Below are 17,322 nucleotides of genomic sequence, written 5' to 3' on the forward strand. Positions count from 1 at the left end.
TATCCTTTCTAATTGGTGTTTCTAGTTTCTTCGGATATATTCCCAGGAGTGGGATTACTGGGTCAAATGGGAGTTCCATTTTCAGTTTTTTGAGGAAACTCCATACTGTTCTCCACAGTGGCTGCACCAGTCTGCAATCCCACCAGCAGTGCACGAGGGTTCCTTTTTCTCCGCATCCTCGCCAACACTTGTCGTTTGTTGATTTGTTGATGATAGCCATTCTGACAGGTGTGAGATGGTACCGCATTGTTGTTTTGATTTGCATCTCTCGGATAATTAGTGACGTTGAGCATGTTTTCATGTGTCTCTTGGCCTTCCTTCTGTCTTCTTTTGAAAAGATTCTATTTAGGTCTGTTGCCCATTTTTTTATTGGATCATTTATCTTCCTTTTATTAAGTTGTATAAGCTGCCTGTAGATGTTGGAGATTAAACCTTTATCAGTGATGCCATTTGCAAATATGTTCTCCCATGCAGTGGGCCTTCTTGTTGTTTTGTTGATGGTTTCTTTTGCTGTGAAAAAGCTTTTTATTTTGATGTAGTCCCATTTGTTAATTTTCTCTTTAGCTTCCATTGCCCTAGGGGCAGTGTCAGTGAAGAATTTCTTTTGGCATATGTCTGACATTTTGCTGCCTGTGGATTGCTCTAGTATTTTTATGGTTTCCCGTCTTATGTTTAAGTCCTGTATCCATTTTGAGTTTATTTTTGTGTATGGCGTAAGTTGGTGATCAAGCTTCATTTTTTTGCATGTATCTGTCCAATTTTCCCAACACCATTTATTGAAGAGACTGTCTTTATTCCATTGTATGTTCATGCCTCCTTTGTCAAATATTAATTGAGCATAGTGGTTTGGGTCAATATCTGGATTCTCTATTCTGTTCCATTGATCTATATGTCTGTTCTTGTGCCAGTACCAGGCTGTTTTGAGAACAGTGGCTTTGTAATACAGCTTGAAATCTGGTATTGAGATCCCTCCTACTTTATTCTTCTTTCTCAGGATTGCTGTGGCTATTCGGGGTCTTTTTTTATTCCAGATGAATTTTTGGAGAGTTCTTTCAAGGTCTGTGAAATATGCCGTTGGTATTTTAATGGGGAGTGCATTGAATCTATAGATTGCTTTGGGTAGTATGGACATTTTAATGATGTTGATTCTACCAATCCATGAACATGGTATGTTCTTCCATCTGTTTACGTCTTCCTCTATCTCTTTTTTCAGTGTCCTGTAGTTTTCCGTGTATAGGTCTTTTACCTCCTTAGTTAAGTTTATTCCTAGGTATCTTAATTTTTTTGGTGCGATGGTAAATGGGATTGCCTTTTTAGTCTCTCTGTCTGTAAGTTCACTATTGGTGTATAGAAAGGCCATAGATTTCTTGGCGTTAATTTTGTATCCTGCTACATTGCCGAATTCATTTATTAAGTCTATGAGTTTTTTGACGGAGTCTTTCGGATTTTTTATGTACAATATCATGTCGTCTGCAAATAAAGACAGCTTTACTTGTTCTTTTCCAATCTGGATGCCTTTTATTTCTTCTTCTTGTCTAATTGCAATGGCTAATACTTCCAGTACTATGTCAAACAGGAGTGGTGAGAGTGGGCATCCCTGTCTTGTTCCTGTTCTTAGGGGAAATGTCTTTAGTTTTTGTCCATTGAGTATGATGTTTGCTGTGGGTTTATCATATATAGCTTTTATTATGTTGAGGTATGAGCCATCTATTCCCACCTTGTTGAGAGCTTTTATCAAGAAAGGGTGTTGGATTTTGTCAAATGCTTTTTCTGCATCAATTGATATGACTATGTGATTTTTATCTTTCAATTTGTTTATGTGATGTATCACGTTTATTGATTTGCGGATATTGTACCATCCTTGCATTCCTGGGATAAATCCTACTTGGTCATGGTGTATGATCTTTCTGATGTACTGCTGGAGCCGATTTGCTAGAATTTTGTTGAGGATTTTGGCATCTATGTTCATGAGGGATATTGGTCTGTAATTCTCTTTCATTGTGTTGTCTTTATCTGGTTTTGGTATTAGGGTGATGCTGGCTTCATAGAAGGAGCTTGGAAGTGTTCCTTCCACTTGAATTTTTTGGAATAGTCTGAGGAGGATAGGTTTTAGTTCTTCCTTGAATGTTTGGTAAAACTCTCCTGTGAAGCCATCTGGCCCCGGGCTTTTGTTTGCTGGAAGCTTTTTGATGACTGCTTCAATTTCGTCCATAGTTATTGGCCTATTGAGCTGTTTAGATTCTTCTTGATTGATTTTTGGAAGGTTATATTTTTCTAGGAATATGTCCATTTCCTCCAGATTGTCCAGTTTGTTGGAATAGAGTTGTTCGTAGTATTTTGTAACAATCCTTTGTATCTCAGCGGGGTCTGTTGTTATTTCACCTCTTTCATTTCTGATTTTGTTTATTTGGGTCCTCTCTCTTTGCTTCTTGGTGAGCCTGGCTAGAGGTCCATCAATCTTGTTTATCCTTTCAAAGAACCAGCTCTTGGTTTTGTTGATCTTATGTATTGTTTCTTTGGTCTCTATGTCATTTATCTCCGCTCTGATCTTTGTTATTTCCTTCCTTCTGGTTACACTGGGCTTTTCTTGCTGCTCTTTTTCTAGCTCTTTGAGTTTTAGGGTTAAGTAATTTATTACCATTGTTTCTTGTTTTTTGCAATAGGCCTGTAGAGCTATGAACTTCCCTCTCAAGACTGCTTTCGCTGTGTCCCATAGATTTTGGATTGTTGTGTTTTCATTGTCATTTGTTGCCATGATGTTTTTTATTTCTTCCTTGATCTCTCTGGTGACCCAGTCCTTGTTTAATAGCATGCTGTTTAGTCTCCATGTGTTTGATTTCTTTGGATTGTATTTATTGTAGTTGATTTCCAGTTTTATGCCACTGTGATCTGAGAAGATGCTTGATATAATTTCTATCTTCTTGAATTTGAAGAGACTTTGCCTGTGACCCAGCATATGGTCTATCTTTGAAAATGACCCATGTGCACTTGAGAAGAATGTATATTCTGTGGCTTTGGGGTGAAATGTTCTGAAGATGTCAATTAATTCCATCTGGTCTAGTGAGTCATTTAGGATTGCTGTTTCTTTGCTGATTTTTTGTTTAGAGGATTTGTCCAGTGGTGATAGTGGGGTATTAAAGTCTCCTACTATGATTGTGTTGCTATTAATCTCTCCCTTGATATCCTCCAGGAGTTTTTTTATGTATTTGGGTGCTCCTATATTGGGAGCGTATATGTTTACCAGAATTATTTCTTCTTGTTGGATTTCTCCCTTTAGTATTATGAAGTGGCCTTCCTTATCTCTTGTTATGGCATTTACTTTGAGGTCTATTTTGTCAGATATAAGTATTGCTACCCCAGCTTTTTTTTCATTTCCATTTGCCTGAAAGATATTTTTCCATCCCTTCACTTTCAATCTGTGTGAGTCTCTTGTTCTGAGGTGGGTCTCTTGTAGACAGCATATATATGGGTCGTGTTTTTTTATCCATTCAGCTACTCGATGTCTTTTGATTGGAGCATTTAGTCCGTTTACATTTAAAGTTATTACTGAAAGGTATTTGTTTGCAGTCATATCTATTTTTGTGTCTGTATTCCTTCTTACCTGTTTATTTCTTCTTTTTACAGTATTCCCTTTAGCAATTCTTGCATTGCTGGTTTGGTGGTGATAAACTCCCTGAGGCTTTTTTTGTCTGCAAAGCTCCTGATTTCCCCTTCAATTTTGATTGATAGTCTTGCTGGATATAGTATTCTTGGATTCAGTCCTTTGCTTTGCAACACTTTGTATACCTCCTTCCATTCACTTCTAGCTTGTTGTGTTTCTGATGAGTAATCATTTGACAATCTGATGGGTGTTCCTTTGTAGGTAACTCTCTGTCTCTCTCTTGCCGCCTTTAGGATTCTCTCTTTATCATTTATATTTGCCATTTAAATTATGACATGTCTTGGTGTGGGTCTTTTGGGGTTGATCCTGCTTGGGACTCTCTTTACTTGCGTAACTTTTATCTTTCCCATATCCGGGAAGTTTTCTGTCATTATTTCTTCAAATAGATTTTCTAATCCCTGCTGCTCTTCTTGTCCTTCTGGCAGCCCTATTATACGCATGTTACTTCGTTTCATGTTGTCCCGAAGCTCCCTTAGGCTTTCCTCCTGCTTTTTAATTTTTTTCTCCAATTGCTGTTCAGCTTGAGCTTGTTTCTGTACCTGATCTTCTAACTCACTAATTCGGTCCTCTGCTTCTTGTAATCTACTGTTGAAACTTTCCATGGTGTTTTTGATTGTAGCTATATCACTTTTCATTTCTTCCTGATTCTTGCATAAGTTGTTGATTTTCTCATCCATCCGATGTATAAATTCCATGACCATTACTCTGAACTCCTTTTCGGTCATGTTGCAAGCTTCATTTTCACTAATTTCCTTTCTTGGCGACTCCACATTTTCTTTCCTCTGTGAGTTATTTCGTTTCCCCATTCTGGCTATTACCAGAAAGCTCAAGCTTCTGTTTGCGTGGACCTGGGTCGTGTGCTGTGGGGACTTCGCTCCACCCTAGTTTCACTGAAGTGCTCTGACACTAGGACGTGTGACTGTCTTTGGTTGGTGGGAACCAAACTTGCCCAGGATCAGTGTCCCCAGTGTTCCGTGTGGTCTCGTGTGCACATTTAGAATCAGGGGCCCTGTCTGCACCACACTGTTGGTATGTGCCGAGAATGAGATCCTTAGCATGTGCCAGGAGTCAGAGTTTCCCTGTGTCTGCACCAAGACTCGAGTGTCAAAGTCTCTGTTGCCTTGTGCGGTTTCTCGTTGAGAATCAGGGTCCCTGTGTGTGCACGCACCAACAATTGGGGTCGCTGGCTCTTAGTGTGAATGCGCTGTGAGTCAGGGATCCCAGGCAGCTGTGTCCGGCGTGCCAAATTCCCTGAAGTGGGGCTGCGTCCTGTGTGTGCTCTCTCTACTGAGCCAAACCGGCTAGAGCGCACATTCTTAAAAACCTGAAGGTGAGCCGGCTCAGTGCACTCTCCCAAAGTCCCAGAAGGGGGGCGGAGTCCGTCCTGCGCGCCAAATTCCCCAAAGGGAAGCCCCTCTGTGCACGCTTTTAAGAATCTCCGAAGGGGGAGCTGTGCCCCGCGAGCCAAATTCCCCCAAATTCCCCGAAGGGGAGCCCTCTGTGCGCACTGACAGATTTCCCCGACGGGGAGCTGCTTCTGTCCCGTGCGCGAGCGCGCGCCAAATTCCCTAAGAGGGAGCGCGTCCCTGCGCAAAGCTCGGCAGCTTGGGCCAGGGGCGGGTCTATCAGTTACTATGACGCTGTCTGTGCGCGCGCCTGTGAGCAGCTTGGGGGAGGGGCGCGTCTATCAGTTACTATGGCGCTTTCCGCACGCCTGTGGGCGCTCAGCAGCTTGGGGGAGGGGCGCGTCTATCAGTTACTATGGCGCTATCAGCGCCTGCGAGGAGGGGGATAGGCTCTTTGACTCACGGAAATCTGCCGGGAAGTCTGGATTCTTGTTTGTTTGTCTGAAGCTGTGATAGCAGTTCTCTGTCCCCAGTGGCTGCAGGGTCCTGGTTTGTGTCAGAAGCCAGGATCCGAGTCTCGGGCAGCTCTGTTTCCCAAGATGGCGTGGTCTCTGCGTCCGCACCAGCCGCCGAGAAGTGTCCGCTTTGTGCGCGGGGCTCCGCCGTCTAGGGCTGCCCTGTTCGGGAGCCCCTTGGAAGACCTGCAGAATCTAACTGACCCTATCTCATACACACACACACACCACACACATCTACACTCTCCTCTATGGGTTCCTCACTCACACTCTCTCTCTCCCTACCTTCCTGCCGGTCGCCATCTTTTTCGTCCCTCAAAAACATTTTTAATTAATTATGGATTTTCTTTCTTTTTCATTGTTGACAGTATTACAGATGTCCTCCAATTCTCCCCCCCTCCACTTATCCCCCCTCCTCCCATCCCTGACCCATCCCAGGCCTTCAACCATTATTCTCAGTGTCCATTGGCACTATATATATATATATATATATATATATATATATATATATATATATATTCATATATTCTTTGGTTAATATCTTCTTATTTCTCGCACCCTCCCTCTGAGATCTGTCAGTCTGTTCCATACATCCATGACTCTGGACCTATTTTGTTCACCAGTTTATTATGTTCATTATATTCCACATACAAGTGATATCATGTGATATTTGACTTTCTGATTGGTGTTTTGAGATCCTTAGGATATATTCCTAGAAGTGGAGTCATTGGAACAGTAGTTCCAATTTTAATGTTTTGAGTAAATTCCATACTGTTTTCCACAGTGGCTGCACCAATCTGCATTCCCACCAGCAGTGAACTAGTGTTCCCTTTTTTCCACATCCTTGCCAGCACTTGTTGCTTGTTGATTTATTGATGGTAGCCACTCTGACAGGTGTGAGATGATATTTCATTGTCATGTTAATTTGCATCTCTCTGATGATTAGTGATGTTGAGAATTTTTTCAATGTCTCTTGGCCTTCTGTATGTCCTCTTTGGAGACGTGCCTTTTCAGGTTGTGTATCCATATATTAATTGGTTTGTCTTCCTTTTGTTGAGCTGTATGAGTTTTTTATATATTTTGAAAATTAGCTCCTTATCAGAGGTATCATTGACAATGGCTCAGCACATTTTATAGCAAATAGAAAACAAGCCAGTGTCAATGCCAACAATTACAGTGGGCAACAGATGGGCCCAAAAGCAACCTCCATCCATTGGCAGATATTCCGTGGCCCACTATACTTCACATATAATCATATAACCCAAAGGGCACAGGTCACCCCAATTCAGAATTTGTCGTTGCACATGATTTGAATTACCATTACATAAGTTTGCTTAAGCCTTGTGGACAGTGTCCCAAGTAATTGCAGACTAGATTGCCATACATGGCATCATCCAAGGTTGTTGGGGATTCAGGGGATATGTATACATTTGTATCAGTCATATTGAAACAAGGTTATGACAGTCCATGTGTTTGCCATATATAGGGGAGGAAATGTCCACATTGGAAGATGTTGACAATAATCAAGCAGTGAAAACTAATGTATGAACAGTCATTCCCACATGTATTTTTAAAAATATATTTTTATTTATTTCAGAGAGGAAGGGAGAGATAGAAACATCAATGATGAGAGAGAATCATTAATTGGCTGCCTCTTGTGCTCCACCCACTGGGGATTGATCCTGCAACCCAAGCATGTTCCCTGACTGGGAATCGAACCATGATCTCCTGGTTCATAGGTGGACGAATTGTCTGTATAGGCTGGAAGCATGGGGTCAAGTCTGAGATGGCTTAGATACTTCCATTCACCTTTTAAGAGCACATCCTCTCTCATTTCCTCATCACACGCATGTACTAGCCATGTCTCTAACAGATCTTCAGTCTGTTGACCAAAGTGGTTCCAGATTTCCCTCCTCTTCTTCTTGTTGTGGGTTCTAGTTGTGGATGTTAAAACAGGTGCACTTGTGTTTTCCTCCCTGTCAGAGATCCTATATCCCTAAACTTAGCCCATGAGGCTCTTGCCTTTTCTTTTCTAGATCTCATTATATTGGTGCCCACCTTGCTGTTTGAGAAGAGTGCCAATCTCATTGATGATAGCAATGCCATTAGCTTTAGAAGTACAAAAATAAACAAGACACAATGCACTAGAGCAAGACAGCTTACTACCCATATTACATCAAACAGCAGGAGTATTGACATGGTAGCACTGGTTTCCCAGTCCCTAAGTCCCACAGGGCATCATGATAGGTCCAGACAAGGGCTATGGGCTCAATCAGTTGTGACATTAGGGAAACACTGGGCAAAGGGCTCAACATGTTTTGTAGCAAGCGGCAAATAAGCCAGTCTCCCTCCCATTGGGAGCTGGTAGTCACACAGTAGTCACATTGTTGTTGCTTTAACCTACTTAATTGCCTGTGTGACAATAAATAAATTGCTTAGGAGACAGCCAGGCCTTGCACTTTAGCATACTTAGCAAGGATGTGAGAGGGGGTCAGGGCCTCTTAATGTTTATGTCTATGTTAAAATCTTCTCTGTAATTGTTTGTTTACAATTGACTAAATTGTAAATTGTTTATTTACAAATGACTCTGCATGTGCCTAGATTCTCACATACCAAGAGCATCATCCATATGAGTAAGTAGGTAAGGCAGAGTACTTAGAGACAATCTAACAAGAACATCTATTATTTCATCTATTCTCTTAACATCTTTCCCACATTACTGATGAAAATGTAGAAAGATTGTCAAGATTTTTTAGATCTCTGGGGATTTCAGAAGTATTATTATAGCCATGGCATCCCTTATTTGTACTATTGCAGTATCACTCAGCTAACTTTCTTCTAGACCTGCTATATACCAACTTGGGTTACTCTTCCTCAAGTACCTCTTTCAGTTGTTCTTTTGGTTGGTTTCCTATTGCCTTCAAGGTAAATGTCCAAACTCCCAACCTGAATAATTTAAGTCCTCTATTAAGCTAACCACATTATTTAGAGTAGCAAGGGGGAATGCTCATTATTCCTGAAAGTTCTATTTTAGTTTCTCTATTCATGACATTATATAGAATTTATTGCATACTCCTATACTTTCTATCTCCTCAGACGTTCCTTATTCTTTAAGACCCAGCACATACTCCACTTACTTCATGAAAACTCACTTTTTTAAAGTATTTTCCTATCTGCCACTTAGAATAACTTTTCAACTCTGTCTCTGCTCACCAATTAGTTGCAAAGTCTCTATGAGATGCATATTCTATTTACCACATGATTACATGTAATCCTATATAATAAATAGGTAATATGCAAATTAACCCTCACGCCCTCACAAGATGGCTGCCTATGACCAGGCTGGCAGGGGGGTTAGTGAGGGATGACCAAATGACTGAACAGCAGGCTGCATGGGGCGACCAGGCCAGTGGGGGGCATTTGGGGGAAATTAGACTGGCAGGGGGGTCAGTGAGGGGTGACTAGACCAGCAGAGGGGGCAGTTGGGGGCAACCAGGCCAGCAGGGGGGGTAGTTGGGGGTGACCAGGCCAGCAGGGGGTGGGCGGTTGAGGGCGATTAGACAGGCAGGGGGGCAGTGAGGGGTGACTAGGCCAGTGGGGGAACAATTGGGGGTGACCAGGCCGGCAGGGGGGGGCAGTTAGGGGTGACCAGGCTGGCAGCAGGGGAAGTTGGGGGTGACCAGGACAGCAGAGAGGAAGTAAGGGGTGACCAGGCTGGTGGGGGGGCAGTTAGGTGCGACCAGGCCAGCAGGAAGGAAGCAGTTGGGGGCAACCTGGCCAGCAGCGGGGGACAGTTATGGGTGATCAGGCTGGCACACAGAGGCAATGAGGGGCGATCAGGCCAGCGGGGGGGGGGGGGACGCAATTAGGGGTGACCAGGCAGGTAGGCAGGTGAATGATTAGGAGCCAGCAGTCCAGAATTGTGAGAGGGATGTCTCCCAAGGGGTCCCAGATTGGAGAGGGTGCAAGCTGGGCTGAGGGGACCCCCCTGTGCACGAATTTCATACACCAGGCCTCTAGTAAGTGATAAGTATGTATTCACTGATAGATGGGTGTATTTATTTCCCCCTTTCAATAATATTTGAAGAGTTTCAGATGAGATAACTATATATGTTTCTTGATATTATTTTCATTAAAAAAGTCTACCCCATCTCCTTTAAATTAAGATTATCTTAAGACAATATTGATACTTTCCTTTAGTGAATTTCAACATGGCAGTTCTTCCTAGGAGAACTTTCTTATGGCATCTCAAATTTTCTCCACATGTCTTCTCTGGGGATTAAATACCTAGGCATTCAGAACTGGGTTCACCTGTTATTTTATTGTTTTAATTAAATTATATGTTAGATTGCTATAGGATGGCTCTCAAAACTAACTGGTACAGTTAAAGGGAAAGTGATGAGCTGTGGAAAGAATAAAACCTAAACTGACTTGAATGTACACTAAATTTAGAGTGTGTATTGCAATTGCTACCCAGGTAGGGACTATGATACTATGGAATAACCCCTATCTGACTGACTGCATTGGCTCAATAATACTTTTAGAAGACAATAATGATTTATTCTTTTGTGATGATGAGAGACCCTAAATTATTTATCACAGAGAGATAAAAATAGCTTACTTATTGAGTTCAGAATTCTCTGATCCCTTACCAGCCCAGAAAGTACTATTTTTATTATCTTCCTAAGCCCTAATATTTTTAGGACAACATTAAATAATACAGACTGTGTAACATCAACAAATCAAAAATTTATTTATAGACACATTTTTTTTTTTTCTACACAGGAGAGAGAAAAGAAAGGCTATCTGTGGGGACCAGATTTCCTGAAGTATAGGTGAGAAGTGAAGTGGCAAAGGAGAGAGATCCTACCATTTTGTAATATCTCAGGGAAGAAGAAAGGGCATGGAGTGTGGAGAACAGGGGAGGTGGGGAGTACCCAAGTTAACTTAGTGAGGCATTTTTACCCCCAGAAGAGGGTAGAATGACCAGAAGGTAATGAATTGGATTAAATAGTAATTCCTCCTTGAATGTTGTAGTACCAATAGTAATTAATGAATGTAGATTAAATTTAGCTTGGTAAAAAGGGTTAATTTATATACATACTAGAGGCCCAGTGCATGAATTCATGCACCGGTGGGGTCCCTCAGCCTGGCCTGCAGGATCGGGCCAAAACCAGCTCTCTGACATCCCCTGAGGGTTCCTGGATTGTGAGAGGGTACAGACCAGGACGAGGGACCCCACCAGTGCATGACAGGACCAGGGAGGGACCATGGGAAGGCTCCAGGGCATGTCCAGCCTGTCTCACTCAGTCCCAATCGGCCAGACCCCAGCAGCAAGCTAACCTACTGGTCGGAGTGTCTGCTCCCTGGTGGTCAGTGCATGTTATAGCGAGTGATTGAGCAGCCTTAGCATATCATTAGCATATTACACTTTGATTGGTTGAATGGATGACCAGATGACCAGACACTTAGCATATTAGGCTTTTATTATATAGGATTGTAACATAAAAAAAAAAAACAACCCTCTGACTCTAGGGTGTCAAAATATTTAACAGCAGATATGTAGCCAGAGACCAATGAGGACCCTGGTCACAGTGCTGATGCCCCTTTATGCACCCAGGTGTTAACTTTTGTTTCCACATTCTATAAATGTCAGGGTGGTTCCCAGAGAGGGGTTAATGCCTGAGAAAAGAGGCACTCAGGAGATGCTGGCAGTGGCTATTTATTAACTTATATGGGCATATTTCAGTATACCAGTATGGCTTTAGTAGTGTGTACTGGCTGAATGTTAACTCTGAAATTCTTTATGTATAATTTTTCTCACAGGAAATGACCTCAATATTTAAAATGCTATATGCATGCTGATAGTAATTATTCTAATTCATAGATCATAGGTCAACTGGGAATAACCTATCTATAATAATAAAAGTGTAATATGCTTATTAGACCAGATGACCTTCTGGATGAAGCTATGGCTGCGAAGGAAGCCTGGGTCCTGGGTGCCAGAGGGAGGCCAGTGTCAGCAGCCGGGGGAAGGAAGGCCTACTCTTACATGAATTTCGTGCATCAGGCCTCTAGTATATTCCATAAGGGACTATTTACATTGTGATATATTTAATTAATGTAATATTATTCAACTTATAAAATTGTTATAAAGGTTTTGAGATAACATATAAATACCTGTAATACACTGTTGACCTATAGCACTGTCCTTGTGTGCTGCACATATGCATTTAAATCATACAAATGGACCCAGTAGCAACAGTGTTCTCTGTTATTTCCTACCTCAGGTTCTATTAAAGATGTACTTTATGGAAAGTCCAAAACCCTTTTTGCATACATTTGTGTTAAACAAAGTATTCTCACACTTGTGCTGTGGGTTTAAAAAAAATTAAGGACCAATTTTTAAATAGATCTTTATGAAAGTTTATCTTACATGCTTTGGCCCATTGTTTAGACATCAACATTCTACTAGCACATGTATTGTGGCACCAAGCCAAAACTTAGGATTCATTCTTGTTTCCTCTCTTACACTATATCCCCATCTTCCATCAAGTCCCTATTAGCAGTATCTTCAAAATCTATCCTGAATCTACCCTCTTGCCCAGCTTCCACTGCTACCACCCTATTCTGAGCAGCTGCCACCTCCTGTTTGGATGCCTACCTGCTTCTACTCCCACCCCATCTACAGCATCCACAAGCTGTTTTCCACATAACAGCTGGATGATCATTTTGACATGTCAAGCAGATCATTGCTCTCTCCTACTTAAAATTCTTGAATGGCTCTCTACTTCCCTTAGAATAAAATTCTAGCTCTTTACCAGGGCCTATGTTTCCTGCCTGACCTGGGCCCTGTCTAAGTCTGTAATTTTATCTTTTCTCATTTTCCCTTCACATGTGATGCCTTACAGCCACACTCTCATTTCTTTTCCTAAAGCACATAAAACTCATCCTGCTTCCAGACATGTGCCCTAAGTCTGGAATCTTTGCCTTCAGCACCTCAACCATGAGTCTTAACCAAATTAGTTGGTATTTCTACATCCGTTAAAATTTGTAGGTTTTATATATAAGACCTTTCACATTCTGCACATGTCATAAAATATTTATTTTATTTTATTTTCTGATAAATTCCATGACTTCTCATTTCAGAAATGAAGGTAAGAAAAATAAGTTGTTCTCTGAGTAATATGGTTGTATTTGTCAACAAGGTTTCATTGACCACAGGACTTTATTCACGCTGTTTAAAAAGGGGTCTAACTGTGTGTATAATGGAAGGAAAGACAAAGAGGAATAAAATGTGTGCAGCTGCTTGAAGTTTCTTAATGCTGAGCTTCCAGCAAAGAAAGCTTTAGATACATGCTGTCTTGTTAGAAAAGCTGTTAGAATGGTGAGTATGGTAGAAGTTGGACCAAAGATAACTAACACATTCACAAATTTGCATCTGTGTTAGCATATTTTCAATTCACATATACCATTATTGCATTGGTCATGCTAATCAATATTGTAGCTATTATTTCCTCTTTACTTTGAAGGAGGTGGATGAAGGGCACTTGGTTTTGAGATGCAAAGGGGAAGTACCAGAGAAGCTTCACCAGAGCATGCCTAGGCCCTGAGCATTCCTGGCCAGTTGTGTTTACCACCCCTTGTCTTGGGGAAGTACAGCATAGTACAACAGGTATTGGCTCTGGGCGCTGGGAATGTGGCTCTTGTCCCATGCTCTGCTATCAGCCAGATAAGACACATAGAAGCAATTCCCAAGCTTGGTTTTCTCATCTGTAAAATGAGAAAATTAATCTGTTTTCTAGATTGATTTCATGGTCTTTTCATCACAGTGTCAATTTCCAATATGTTGGACCCTTTTCAAGCTTTGCCTTGACTTTGGCTTGAAAATATGGCTGCCAAACTTCTTGGGTCTGTCCCAAACTGAATCTTTGATCTTTTGTCACTTCTATAAAACTCAGGACACTCTTCTTTTTTTAAAAATTTCTTTATTGATTAAGGTATTACATATGTGTTCTTATCCCCCCATTGGATCCCCCACCTCCCCCACACACACTCATACCCTCACCCCCCTGTTGTCTGTGTCCATTTGGTTAGGCTTATATGCATGCATACAAGTCCTTTGGTTGATTTCTCCCCCTTACCCCCACCCTTCCCTCTGAGGTTTGACGGTCTGATCAATGCTTCTCTGTCTCTGGATCTGTTTTGTTCATCAGTTTATGCTGTTCATTATATTCCATAAATTAGTGAGATCATGTTATATTTAATTTTCTCTGACTGGCTTATTTCACATAGCATAATGCTTTCCAGTTCTATCCATGCTGTTGCAAATGGTAAGAATTCCTTCTTTTTTACAGCAGCATAGTATTCCATTGTGTAGATGTACCAAGTTTCTTAATCCACTCATCTGCTGATGGGCACTTAGGATGTTTCCAAATCTTAGCTATGGTGAATTGTGCCACTATGAACATAGGCATGCATATATCCTTTTGGATTTGTGTTTCTAGTTTCTTGGGATATATTCCCAGAAGTGGGATCACTGGGTCAAATGGGAGTTCCATTTTTAATTTTTTGAGGAAACTCCATACTGTTCTCCACAGTAGCTGCACCAGTCAGCATTCCCACCAGCAGTGCACGAGGGTTCCTTTTTCTCCGCATCCTTGCCAACATTTGTCGTTTGTTGATTTGTTGATGATAGCCATTCTGACAGGTGTGAGATGGTACCGCATTGTCGTTTTGATTTGCATCTCTTGGATGATTAGTGACTTTGAGCATGTTTTCATACGTCTCTTGGCCTTCCTTATGTCTTCTTGCAAAAAGTATCCATTTAGGTCCATTGCCCATTTTTTGATTGGGTTGTTTATCTTCTTTTTGTTAAGTTGTATGAGTTCCCTGTAAATGTTGGAGATTAAACCCTTATTGGTGATAACATTGGCAAATATGTTCTCCGATATAGTGGGCCTTCTTATTGTTTTGTTGATGGTTTCTTTTGCTGTGAAAAAGCTTTTTATTTTTATCTAGTCCCATTTGTTTATTTTCTCTTTAGCTTCCATTGCCCTAGGAGTGGTATCGGTGAAGAAATTGTTTCGACATATGTCTGAGATTTTGCTGCCTGTGGATTTCTCTAGAATTTTTATGGTTTCCCATCTTATGTTTAAGTCCTGTATCCATTTTGAGTTTATTTTTGTGTATGGTGTAAGTTGGTGGTCTAGTTTCATTTTTTTGCATTTATCTGTCCAATTCTCCCAACACCATTTATTAAAGAGACTGTCTTGACTCCATTGAATGTTCATGCCGCCTTTGTCAAATATTAATTGAGCATAGTAGTTTGGGTTGATATCTGGGTTCTCTATTCTATTCCATTGATCTATATGTCTGTTTTTGTGCAAGTACCAGGCTGTTTTGAGAACAGTGGCTTTGTAATACAGCTTGAAATCTGATATTGAGATCCCACATACTTTGTTCTTCTTTCTCAGGATTGCTGTAGCAATTCGGGGTCTTTCTTTATTCCAGATGAATTTTTGGAACGTTCCTTCTAGGTCTGTGAAATATGCCATTGGTGTTTTAATGGGGAGTGCATTGAATCTACAGATAGCTTTGGGTAGTATGGACATTTTAATGATGTTGATTCTACCAATCCATGAACATGGTATTTTCTTCCATTTGTTTATGTCTTCCTCTATCTCTTTTTTCAGTGTCCTGTAGTTTTCCGCGTATAGGTCTTTTCCCTCCTTAGTTAAGTTTATTCCTAGGTATCTTAATTTTTTTTTGGTGCAATGGTAAATGGGATTGCTTTTTTAGTCTTTCTTTCTGTAAGTTCACTTTAGGTATATAGAAATGCCATCTATTTCTTGGCGTTAATTTTGTATCCTGCTATATTGACGAACTAATTTATTAAGTCTAATATTTTTTTGATGGAGTCTTTCGGGTTTTCTATGTACAGTATCATGTCATCTGCGAATAAGGACAGTTTTACTTCTTTTCCAATTTGAATGCCTTTTATTTCTTCTTCTTGTCTAATTGCAATGGCTAGTACTTCCAGTACTATGTAGAACAGGAGTGGTGAGAGTGTGCATCCCTGTCTTTTTCCTGTTCTTAGGGAAAATGGTTTTAGTTTTTGCCCATTGAGTATGATGTTGGCTGTGGGTTTGTCATTTAAAGCTTTTATTATATTGAGGTATGATCTCTCTATTCCCAGTTTGCTGAGAGTTTTTATCAAGAAAGGGTTTTGGATTTTGTCAAATGCTTTTTCTGCATCAATTGATAGGGTTATGTGATTTTTATCTCTCAATTTGTTTATGTGATATATCACGTTTTTTGATTTGCGGATATTGTACCATCCTTGAATCTCCGGATAAATCCTACTTGGTCATGGTGTATGATCTTTCTGATGTACTACTGGATCCGATTTGCTGCAGTTTGGTTGAGGATTTTGGCATATGTGCTCATGAGGTATATTGGTCTGTAATTCCCTTTCATTGTGTTGTTTTTATCTGGTATTACGGTGATGTTGGCTTCATAGAATGAGCTTAGAAGTGTGCCTTCCTCTTCAATTTTTGGGACTAGTCTGAGGAAGATAGGTTTTAGTCTTTCTTGAATGTTTGGTAAAACTCCCTTGTGAAGCCGTTTGGCCCTGGGCTTTTATTTGCTGGAAGCTTTTTGATGACTGCTTCAATGTCTTCCATAATTATCGGCCTATTGAGATTTTTAGATTCTTCCTGATTGAGTTTTGGAAGGTTGTATTTTTCTAGGAATATGTCCATTTCCTCCAGGTTGTCAAATTTGTTGGAATAGAGTTGTTCATAGTATTTTTTAACAATCCTTTGTATTTCTGTGGGGTCCGTTATTTCCCCTTTCATTTCTGATTTTGTTTATTTGGATCCTTTCTCTTTGCTTCTTGGTGAGCCTGGCTAGAGGTTCATCTATCTTGTTTATCCTTTCAAAGAACCAGTTCTTGGTTTTATTGAACTTTTGTATTGTTTTTTGGTCACTATGTCATTTATTTCTGCTCTGATCTTTATTATTGCTTTCCTTCTGCTCACTCTGGGCTTTTCATGTTGCTCTTTTTCTAATTCGTTAAATTGTAAAGTTAGATGATTTACTACCATATTTTTCTTGTTTTTTGAGGTAGGTCTGTAGAGCTATAAACTTTGCTCTCAGGACTGCTTTCATTGTGTTCCATAGATTTTGGATTAGTGTGTTTTCATTGTCATTAGTTTCCAGGATATTTTTAATTTCTTCTTTTATATCTTTGGTAACCCAATCATTATTTAATAGCATGCTATTCAGCTTCCAAGTGTTTGAATTTTTTTGATTGTTTTTATTGTAGTTTTTTTCTAATATTATGCCATTGTGGTCTGAGAAGATGCTTGATATGATTTCAATCTTCTTGAATTTGGGGAGACTTTGCCTCTGACCAATATGTGGTCTATTTTTGAAAATGTTCCATGTGCACTTGAGAAGAATGTATATTTTGTGGCTTTGGGGTGAAATGTTCTGAAGATGTCAATTAATTCCATCTGATCTAGTGAGTCATTTTGGATTGCTGTTTCTTTGCTGATAATTTTGTCCAGAAGATTTATCCAGTGATGTCAGTGGTGTATTAAATTCCCCTACAATGATTGTATTGTTGTCAATCTCTCCCTTGATATCTTCCAGAAGTTTTTTTATGTATTTAGGTGCTCCTGCATTGGGTGCATATATGTTTATCAGTGTTATATCCTCTTGTTGTATTGATCCCTTTAGTGTTATGAAGTGGCCTTCCTTATCTCTTCTTATGGCCTTCACTTTGAGGTCTATT

Source organism: Cnephaeus nilssonii (genome assembly GCF_951640355.1).
Source record: "Cnephaeus nilssonii genome assembly, chromosome: 8".
Taxonomy (NCBI): domain Eukaryota; kingdom Metazoa; phylum Chordata; class Mammalia; order Chiroptera; family Vespertilionidae; genus Cnephaeus; species Cnephaeus nilssonii.